Genomic DNA, 11,090 nt, shown 5'->3' with positions numbered 1-11,090 from the left:
GTATTTGCCCAGTCCCTGTGATCTTTCCCCTGTGATCAGTTGTGGATCAGTTATTAATTAAAACAATTAGCTTTGCATTATTGGCAATAAATGTTGTAATAAATGTAATAGGCACAAATGCAGTACTTATTTACACTAATTTACACAAAAAATCACCACTATGCATGATATTCTTAATACAAAAATATAAACATTGATCCGTAAAATAACTTCTCCTCCCATAAGCGATGCATTACATATTAGTCGCCGCCCTCCAGGGCGATGCCAATAAACATAAGATTATGTTTAGTCATACTTTTCGAGAAAGTAATCCTCTATAAAAACAATAAAGTGTAAACACGAATCGGTTACTCACCTAAGACGTATGGCGTAAGACTACTGTCATGACCTTGAATTTCGTTCTGTTCAGATATAGGAAGATTGTTTAATTGTAGTAGCTGATCGGGCGGTTTGTCATTTCCATCTGTATGGGTCGACAATACATTTTCTTCATGTTTTGGTCCTCCTATTTCAAAAATGTCTGTGTTATATGTTATCTTTTATGACAAGCTTTCATCATTATGATCAGATGGTATGCCATGACCATTCCGTAACCGTTTGGTACACTTATTTTAATTCAATTTATCAACTGTGGTTCTTAAACTACAACTTTCCCGCCACTCCTTTGTATAATATGTTTATATAAAAAAAAGTAAATGTGTAATTAGTAAACATTTGACATTCCTCATTAAATGCTACGTATTCATGATTATGATTAGGATGCCATCGCTGGTTACTGTTTTGACAAGGTGTTAACGATAATTACAATTTTATTTACCTATTCAGTCATGCTGACGAACGTATACAAGATGCATACAATACATGATTAGCACGAACACTTACCTAATGATTCACTATCAGAACAAATCATGCACATTATTTCTGATGCAGGACAGTCTGCGCCACATTTTTGACAGTCCCCTCTACAAAACTCTTGTGGATCAATTTTTTTCCCACAGTTATTACAAAACTTATAAGAACGTTTTATTTGTTTCCCACATGGTCTACCGTTGTCTTCTTTACCGGTGCATATAATAGATTCTACTGTTCGTTCAGCTTTTCTCGGCACCAATTGTTTGCCACATTCTGTGCAATATTTGCCCTCGCACTCTGCTCCACAATCTCTGTTGGGACACTTCATCGCCGGAATTATTTTTATTTACGTATCATCCTGAAAGATTATATAATATATGATTTAATGATCAACCTTGGTAAAATTTACAACAAACAACCAAACAGACATCTAATTATTTTGCAAAATGGTATTATCGGGTTTAAGGATAGTGTAAAAAATGCAATAGAAAAGTATTTGAGTGTTAGGAAGTTTCGTGAAATATAAACACTATCCTTCAAGTTCAACTTTTAATAAACTACGTCTTCGTTTTTATTGTCTTCAGAGCTCCAGATAAGGGTCGTATTTTCGTAATTACGAATTATTTTCAAGTCCGTTACGTATTTATTTCAAAATCTTGTCGTACCATTAAGAATTACAAAATCAAGTTACGAATATTATTTTTACATCGGTTCGTATCTATTTGTATTGAGTTCTTTCCGCGTATTTAAGATCTTTGTGGTGCTAATATAGAATGGTTATCGGGTTTGTTTAACAAACCGTATTTTTTCCAATAAAAGCGGCGTATACAGTCTATCAGTCAAAAAACAATGGCTGCGCCCAGAGAGCGTCCTCAAAAACTGCAAAGCGTCCAAAAACACGCTTTTAACATATTGTACGCACAGTGAGCCGAAGTTAAATGTTTAGAGAGACATTATAGAAAAGATCTAATACGATGTTGTATGTTCAGTTGCCGACACAGTCGGAAAAGCTAAACAAAAACGCGACACGACGGGTTCAAACATAAACACAAAAAACATTGAACGAGTGGAAGGGACAATTCCCGTGGCTTATCGTTGAAAAGATTGAAGTGGAGACCCGTTTTAATTGTGAAATATGTAAAACTTCATCTAAGGCATGCAATCTAAGCACAGTTTGGGCATATGAAGGTATTTGAAAAATAAAATTGTATAATACTGAAAAGACACTGTTGAACTCGTATAAATAAATTTGCTAGTATGTTTATTTTTTTATTTTTTTGCATGAAAATAACCATTATTATTTATTTTTAGGTCATTTAGAAAAAAATAAGAATTATTTTCCAAAATTAGTAGTAACGTTAAGAATAAATTTTCAGAGTTAAGAATTCTTTTTAAAAATCTGGTAGTAATTTAAGAATTTCACAAAACCTTATCTGGAGCTCTGGTCTTTATATTGTATTATTGTGATGTTTATCAATTAACCCACTTAAATGTACGGTCAATTCTCCAGACCACTAGTAATTAATAATGTGTTTCTCATCAGTCTGTTATATCAGTGGTAACAGCTTTATTTAAACACGGCTGTTCAATGCTTTTATAATGGGATGCTCGTGTCTTCAATGTACATTTCTCTGAAACGGAGAAATATGGCTAAAAAGGAAACAATAAAATGAATATAAAGTTCGTTATATTGGTTTTATTTTATGTTATCTATGTTGATACAAAATTGATTTTTTTTATTCTTTGCGGCACCGTGATTGTTGATTCAGAGAATATATACATGTCCTTTGTTTGTCGGTGCTAATTTTGTATCATAAAAGCCAAGGTTATTTTTGCTCCTGCAGTTATATAAATTTAATACGGTTAACGGAAAACGGTTAAAGAATGCTTTCCAATTTCCTTCCAGATTCGATGGCCAACGTTTTTATCGTTTTATACGTGTTTTTGTGTTTTATGTACTGTCCTGAATCGTATACATTGAATCTGACACGAGTTTTCATGTTATGCCATATTTCATTAAAGTAGTTAAGGCATAATATTAGTAAGCAAGCCTATGGCGAGATTACAAAAAAAAATCCTGGCCGAAATAAATAAATAATTGCATGAAATGGGAACGAGTGTCAGCACTTGTTATCACATGCTTATAAATAAGGAAAGAATATCAATAGTAACTTCAATGTAATGATAAAACCGGAAAGCTGTTTACATTGAGTGACGTCACTTGACGTTGCACCGTCAATTCAGCAAAGTAACGTTGCGCGTTTGACAGTTTAATAAAAGTGGGCACTTAAAAAAATACAAATTTCTAGATAAAAATATTTATAATGGTTATATTAAATAGGGAACAAGTTTTTGCATGTGATAAAATACCAGATGACGATAAAAAGAAATATTTCCCTGTTAAATGCGTCCGGAGGTTCATTTATCCTATATTTAGGACCAACGAATGCCTTTTACAATACAAACTGTTGTTAAAAGTTACACGCCTTTACGTTTTAAAACAGTTTTATAAAAAAAGTATCCAAATACTTGGAAAACCATAGTCATTTTCAAACTAACCCACATGTCGTAACACCACAACTTGTAAATGTTTTTTAATGCTCCTAGGTATTTTCACGATGAATGAGACACAAATGGAACTTCTAGAGTGTTCAAATTAGCATTGGAAAAAATTCTTACCTCATTTCATGAAGATTTAAGAATAAATGTAGTATTTTGTAATATCTACAAACTTTTTAATAAATTCTACCTTGTTTAATAGTGTTCGACCCACTTAACCTAATTTAGAACTTGGCTGATATTTCATAAGGGCAAATATTTTTACCAAGTCCCAAAAAGGCAGGGCTTTAAAAATGGCCAGTATAGTGAACACAATTGTTTATCGTTTTTATACCTAATTGTCCCTAATGACATGGTTTTTGAACCCACGTACCATATTTCTTATTCAGTCGAAATATCAAGACATATGGTCTGACCTAGTTCCATGAAGGTATAAATGTTGGCTCTAAATTGTTCACAAGGTTTAAGTTATATAATGACCTAGCGACACAAAAAGTGCCTACGAAGTTTAATTACAATAGGAAGACCCTAAAACAAATAAGATTGGTGTAAAAATGTTACCATACAAATATGTTGCAACTATTTAGGATATACAAACCGTGCGGTATTATAAAAGATTGCGGGGAATCCAAAATCATGGGAAAACCATTCTTCCCTGGACGCAGCTCCTTGCAGTTATATATTGTCCTACATACACTTTCTTTGTGCACGCTATCTTTCCTTTTTTGCTAAATAGCTAAGAGCAGGACATGTACGCTTGAACACCGCTAATTAATAATGATTATTCATGAGAACTTCGTCATGCTTCCGGCGCTGTACGAAGCCAATCTAACGTTCGCTCGTAAATATTAGGATATCGTCACGGTAAATACAAATGGATTATATTGTCCCACACAAAAAGATCTAAAACGATGTATCTTGTTAAATCAATGTTACCAGATCACATCTAGAGTTGAAATTTTGACTATTGCTACAAGGAACACTGATTTGTTCACGTGTTAACTTTATTTAACTTAGTCTTCGTTGATTTTGAGTGTAAATGGTTATTAAAGTTCAAGCTGTCTTTAAACTGTGTTATAACCTTAAATTAGATATAATACGTAGAACACTATCCTCTGACAGATAAAACGAAGATTATATCCCAAAGTTACCCTTTATCAATTATTTTACTGATAAAGCAATGTTCGCACACATTTATATTAAACATGACTTTTAAAATGACTGCAACTAGGTCATTTAACAGGGGGTAATATGTACATTTACTGTAATAAGTAGATGAGTTGTATATGCTTTTCTCAAAGTAAAACTGCACTTTTTTCTTCTCATTAAAGTGAGAAAATAAAAATTGATTATTCTTTTTCAATACACATGTATATAACTTGCAACAGGTTAAAGGCGCGTACTATTTTCTTCTTGTGGTGCACTGAATTCATATACCCTATTCACATTCCCGATATGGAGTTCTTTAGAAGTTGCGTCCCTTTATTAAACGAATAAATAACGTTGGCAATGCGGAAGCTCGGATTGCATATTTAGATGAATTATAATGTTTCATTGATACAATGTTTATTAAACAATGATGAGATAATGTTTAAGTTGTCGTAAGACGTTTCAAAGTTGAAACAACTAAATTGAGTTTACTTAGATTTTTTTCTAATTTTTAGTTTATAATACAAATACCTTTAACAATCGCAACATAGCTACTTTTGACGCCATTATTGTGTTATTTAATTAAATAATTTTAAATCATAATTTTATGATTGCTAAATAAATTCATGGTTTAAAACTTCATTGAAGATTTCATAATTTATGAACAACCCATGAGAAGGGAACATGGGTACCAATGGATCGGGTAAGTTTTGGAAATAAGCATGACCTAAATAACATTTCCTATGGAACAGTAAGTGCTAAAAACATATTAAAGATATGTTTTATCACCGATTCAAATTGGTTAACATTTGTGTATTATCTCGCGTTAAAATTCCACATAGTATGTGTTATACAACTGGACTCAAAAGCATATTCTTCATTTAATTTGCCTTGTGTAGTACAAGTGCAATCCTGAATGATTTGAATAACATCATAAATAAACAACTATTTTAATAATAATCAGTGTTTAATTTTACAAGAAATATCTCTAAAATGTATCCATTAGTGTTGTTTTGTTATTTTGTAACCTGAAAACAATTATAGCTATGCTTAATTATGTTCTTGAACATTTTGTGGAGTACAAATATAAATAACTTAAGAATTTTGACTATACATTTTCTTGGTATTGACCATTTAGTTTTACTCAAATATGGTAACACTACTTCTGTAAAATTGTTAGAATAAAAATGCGATCATGTACTTGGCGTCAACTGTATCAATGAGTAAACAATAACCATCAATTATATTTGTCACCCAAGAATATCGAAAGGCGTCAGAATAACCTGATACATTTATATGATGACACACTCACACAGTCCACCCGCATCTCCCCCATTCCCCACCCCCTCGAAATAAAAACGTCCGTTGTCATGTTATGTAGTGAATCGCCTTTGTTAGCATATAAGAGGTCTATCTAACAATATTAAAATATTAAAAGATCTGTTAAATTCATAACATTATAATATCATCAAGAGCAATAATATATATGTGTTGGCATTATTAAGTTTAATTCACTTTAAAATCTATTTTAATGTTCCAGAACTAGTGACCCTTGGATTGCTGCACTAATTGGTATCATGACATGCTGATAACGTAAATGCCACGCGTCATCTTCAAACGAGGACATAGTTATACATAAACTGGTCTGCAAGTTATGATGTGTTCATAGTAGATTATGATCTAATAACTTATTATATAAAAAAATAGATAGCAATTCGTCGACTTCCAATCTTACTGAAAAAATGTCTAAATTGCATTGTTTCTCATTTGCGACATTTCAATAATATTATAAAACGTATCATAATACTTTATTCATTTATTAACTTTGTTTATAAAAAGCAAAATGACCGCGATACTCGCTAAAATCATAAATGTGACAATCGTCAGTTCGTTTAAAAAACACACATTCCAGCGCCGTATTCTATTGATTCAAAACTAAAGTTGTAAGTGCTGCTTCTGGCCTTACTTTAAACATAACGACCATAACCGTCTGCGTTTATGTCGTTTTGACCTGAGAAAAAACACATAAAACAACAATGTCGCGGTCACAAGAAATGGAAACGCCCATGTGATTTCGTGCAAAAAGGTGAAACCATAGATGTATGCTCCTTACTAAAACTGTTGAATATGATCAGTTAAGGAATAAAAGGGAAAATTGTAACCCATGAGTCATCCATTTCAGAGCTCTGAAATGGATGACTCATGGGTTACAATTTTCCCTTTTATTTCGGAACGGCATTCGTAGTGCAAACAACTTTTTTCTCTATACGATGTTTAAAATACGCGATTATTCTTGTCGTCTTTTCGAACGCCGTTGCTACATGTGTATGTCAACGTGTAAAAGCCGGATCAGCAAAATCAGCGTACAATTTAAATATATAAAAAAGGATTGTTTTGCAGATTTGTAGGAAAATGTGGTATGCTAAACAGAAAAACAGGTTACTGTCCCATCGTTTTGTAATATATCAGGCTCGGCAAGCCTCGCCGTTACATTATTCTAAGACTCGCCTGATACATTACAAAACGATGGGACAGTAACCTGTTATTCTCTATGTATCGCCAGGTTTGGTGGAGATCACATTTTACTCAAGGAAAATGTTATGAATTCTATGTATTCGCCTTGCTGTTTCCGTGCGAAGATCATGTTTTACCTTTAAGCAACAAGATGTTAAATTTTCAGTCCGGTAACCAGCAAAAATTCAAGCGTAACAATTTTATAAATAACTCACTTAAAAAAGGAAGTTTATGGCATCATTATGCTAGGTATAAATGTAGGTATCCTAAAATATGAGAACTAGTTCGATTCACTAGTTCGAAGTTCAATCTTGTTTTGTAACTCAATATCGTTGTCTGACAAAAGCCTTCACTCGTTACCGTTATCTGTCTTAATAGTGTAAGACACTACAGTGCGTTTCAATCTAAAACCATAAATGTTGATCGGGACTAAGATTGGAAAACTATATCTATGATATGTTTGGCCTGGTTCCAGTTTGCATGTACGAACAGGTATCATGTTCACATTATGAAGTGTTTTAGCAATATGACTTCACATTTACTTAATGCCTGAATTCTAGTGCTCGTTCATGAACTTGATAATGATACAGTTAATGGATCAACGATTGGGTACTCTAATTTACGATTCATTTGTTCTTCTACAAACTCGTTTATTTAAATACACGTTTTGGACATGTTAGAGTAACAGAATTTCTCCTTATTCAAAGATGGAATGTATAAACAAGTATCCAGTTTTATGTCGATAAAATTCTGTAGTGTTGGATCCTTCTCATTTAAATATTATCGTTAACGCATAGCTTTCAATGCTGGAATCTTCAAGTTATCAATAATTATGAACATTAAGTTTACAGTGGTATACTTAAATAAATTTCCCATCCCATACTGTTGGCTATCCGATGCATATTCAAAGTTTAAGGACGGGACATACCATCCAGCAGTTCATTACTCAAAAAATAACGGTAGATTTTAATCTTCAGGGGACATTTTGCGTTACGGTATATTAATAGTATGCAGATTATATCTGAGTCGATGAATGCAGATGCACTGAGTCCACAGACTAAACTAAATGGTGAAAAGTCCATTTGTAAAGAAATTTAAAGATAGAAATCCTAATGAAAACTGGTCACAGAGCAGACACAGTAAACATGTAAAGTTCGAATAACTCAAGTGTTAAACCCATGTGTACATTACATGATCTGGCGTTAAAATCGGATAAACAGTTAAATTGTCAACAAATAAATTAATCATTTTTAAAAAGATCGTTTGAAAATGGTTAGCATTAGAGAGCGAACCCCAAAGAAGTTTACCACCGACAAAAGTCCGACCCCCGACCTAAATAGGAACACATATATATAGAGGCATAATTCATCTACTATCAAACTGATATATTTGTATAAATCATGTTATATATATTCGATCTCGTTTCCAATAACCAATGCTTAAATAATAGAGTTAAATAAAAGAAACTATGTTGCAAACTCTGATGTTTGCATTAGATTTGCACCAATCTTGCAAATGGCATAATAAACTGTTGTAAAGAATGTTGTACATACTCTGAAATGGGGAATAATGTATCAGGTAAAAACATTCAGGTTTCAGTGAGAGAGTCTAATTTTAGACTCCAATTTTAACAAAGAAAGTTTAAACGGGCCCCGGTAGAAAAAAAACGCGGGCACAATTGTAATAGTTACATCCATGTATTTATTAACAGTACTTTCAAAGGGTGGTTGTTGTGTGTATAGTCCACTACTTAAGGTTTCAGTACAAACAATCTCTTGACGATAAATAATTTTATTTAAAAGAATATCCTACAAAATGTAGTTAACTCCAGCTAGAACATAATTTTTGCATTAGGTTTGTTACAAAATGGTGATGCATATTACATTTGAAATATTATATTGTAAACACATGTACTCACGGTTTTTCGACGATCATCACATAGTTCGTGTAGCTGCTAATCTGCACTGACTTATTATGATAATGTGTTCACGCCGGTCATTTGATCAAACTATGGACTTGCGTGCGATGCATTCCTGGTAAAAATGACTTTCAAGTTCGTTCAATATCATCATATCAGGTAATACAGGTAATGATATCAATATAATTATTAATGAACACTCGGCTTGGTCCAACTTCAAATGTCGAATACTGTAAGATATTGTCATAACCGTTGATAAAATTCGGATCTTTATCAGTAACGATACCGTGGTTCAAATTTCTTTCAAAACGTAGAAGATAAACTTATTAAAAATTACAAAATAATGTATGTATTATAATGCTTACAATTTTACATTTTTACATATTAATACAGACAATCAAGCGTGCAGGTAACGATGCACACCTGCACACGTAAAGTTACTCACATCCGAATTTCACGCTTTTCCGCTAATGAATGCGTTCATGTGGTAAAAAAACAACCATCGACGTAAACATGCTCAAGTGGAACATAAAGACGAACAAAAAGGGATAATGTGTGAACTTGCAAGCGAGCCTACGTGTGTACATCAAGACGACGAGGTACACACGCTCAAGTACGTACTGAAAGATAAATGCGTAAAGGGACCTTTTCACGTCCTGGTAAATTGACAAATTAAAAACAAAAGTTTCAGATTCGCAAATTTTCGTTGTATTTATGATATTTGTGAGAAAAAAGTAATACTGAACATTTACCAGGCTCTAAAATATCCATTATATGCATCTTTTGACGATGTAAAAACCTGAAAATAATCAAGCGTTATATCGCAAACCGATTGAATAATTTGGAGAGTTCTGATGTTGTTGTTATATGTTGTAACAAGGATTGCTTATATAAAGTATAAAATACAGCTCGAATTGTATGAGCACGGATGGCCGAGTGGTCTAAGCGTAAGAGTTTTACTCCAGGGGTCAAAGGTTCGAGCCCAGTTGAGGTTTACTTTTTTTGTTTCTTTCTTTAATTTTATTCTTGTTTTTACTGGAGCTTTTAGATCCAATGTTTGCATTTAACAATATAAAGCATTTCATTTAGTGACACACGTCAATATCTGCCAAAATCTGTGAAAAGGCCTCTTTAAAATTGTGCGTGCTCTATCTGGTGTTCTGCAAAGCTCCTCATGTATTACGGTAAATTTATTACAGGGCGAAGTGTGTCCTTGTTGTTACAGAGCTGTCGTAAACGTGCGTATGTTATCAGTTGTTTACTGTCATCTAAAAGTGATACCGTTTGTTATAGTTGAAGGTTAGTAAAATTCCGATAACCTGGGCTGTCACGAGTTATTGTAATCAAATTAGTTTATCTTAACACGATTACCCAAACTAGTTTATTTATTTAATGACATACACTTATCGGAGTCATGGGCATAGTATCTCATATGAGACCATTTTTGATAGGAATTCAGTATTTGAATTGAGTGCACCAATATCCTTAATTATTTTATTGTTACAACGAATATATGCAAAATATTACTATATTAAAATTATATCATGTAGACATGTTCCGTTCGTTTACGTTTTTACTCAATGTTTTGGCTTCTCTCATTCATCGGTTAAATGAGTAATAGTTCTGACCAAGTTACTATAAATAAACAGAGATTTTGCATTAAAGGGCCATGTAGAAATGTTCATCAACAAATAACGACCACAGTTGATCTGGTCAGTATGTTTAACTAAGTAAAGTCGAAATTCCCACAATATAAATATGCTCGTTGGTCGATAACGTACTAACTTAATTCTATCAGCATAAATATCATTAATTTATTTACATTTTGAAAAACAAAATAACAGTTTTCACTACGAAAAAGTATATAACACATACGTACATTCATCGTTTAAAGAAAACGCACACTGGGATGGATTGCAGCAAAACAATCTTTAACAAAAACACGTCATTAAATTGTTTGAATGCGCTATTATTATTATCAATTCGTGTAAATAGTTGATATGATGGGCTCATTGTTTATCAATATAAACAATTAACATGGTGTAAATATTAGTAAATTTACTTAAAATTAATGGAAAGTGTGCATAATAGCTTTATA

At 32.7% G+C, this 11,090-nt stretch overlaps 1 long non-coding RNA gene across 2 annotated transcripts; it reads right to left on the bottom strand.

The window, feature by feature from the left end:
- Window positions 1–369: 369 nt before the first annotated feature.
- Window positions 370–9,457, bottom strand: LOC127852763 (uncharacterized). 2 transcript variants are annotated; one of them, XR_008036254.1, is made up of 4 exons: window positions 9,438–9,457; window positions 8,993–9,107; window positions 883–1,210; window positions 370–505 (listed from the first exon to the last, which is right to left on the bottom strand). It is a non-coding gene; the product is annotated as an uncharacterized LOC127852763 (long non-coding RNA). The 2 variants fall into 2 exon arrangements; XR_008036253.1 differs by lacking the exon at window positions 9,438–9,457 and having other exon boundaries at window positions 8,993–9,201.
- Between the last annotated feature and the right edge of the window lie 1,633 nt (window positions 9,458–11,090).

The sequence above is a fragment of the Dreissena polymorpha genome, chromosome 12 (assembly GCF_020536995.1).
Source record: "Dreissena polymorpha isolate Duluth1 chromosome 12, UMN_Dpol_1.0, whole genome shotgun sequence".
NCBI classification, from domain to species: Eukaryota; Metazoa; Mollusca; class Bivalvia; order Myida; family Dreissenidae; genus Dreissena; species Dreissena polymorpha.
The sequence above is the reverse complement of the archived record's forward strand: the minus strand, read 5'-3'. Positions and strand labels throughout refer to the sequence as shown.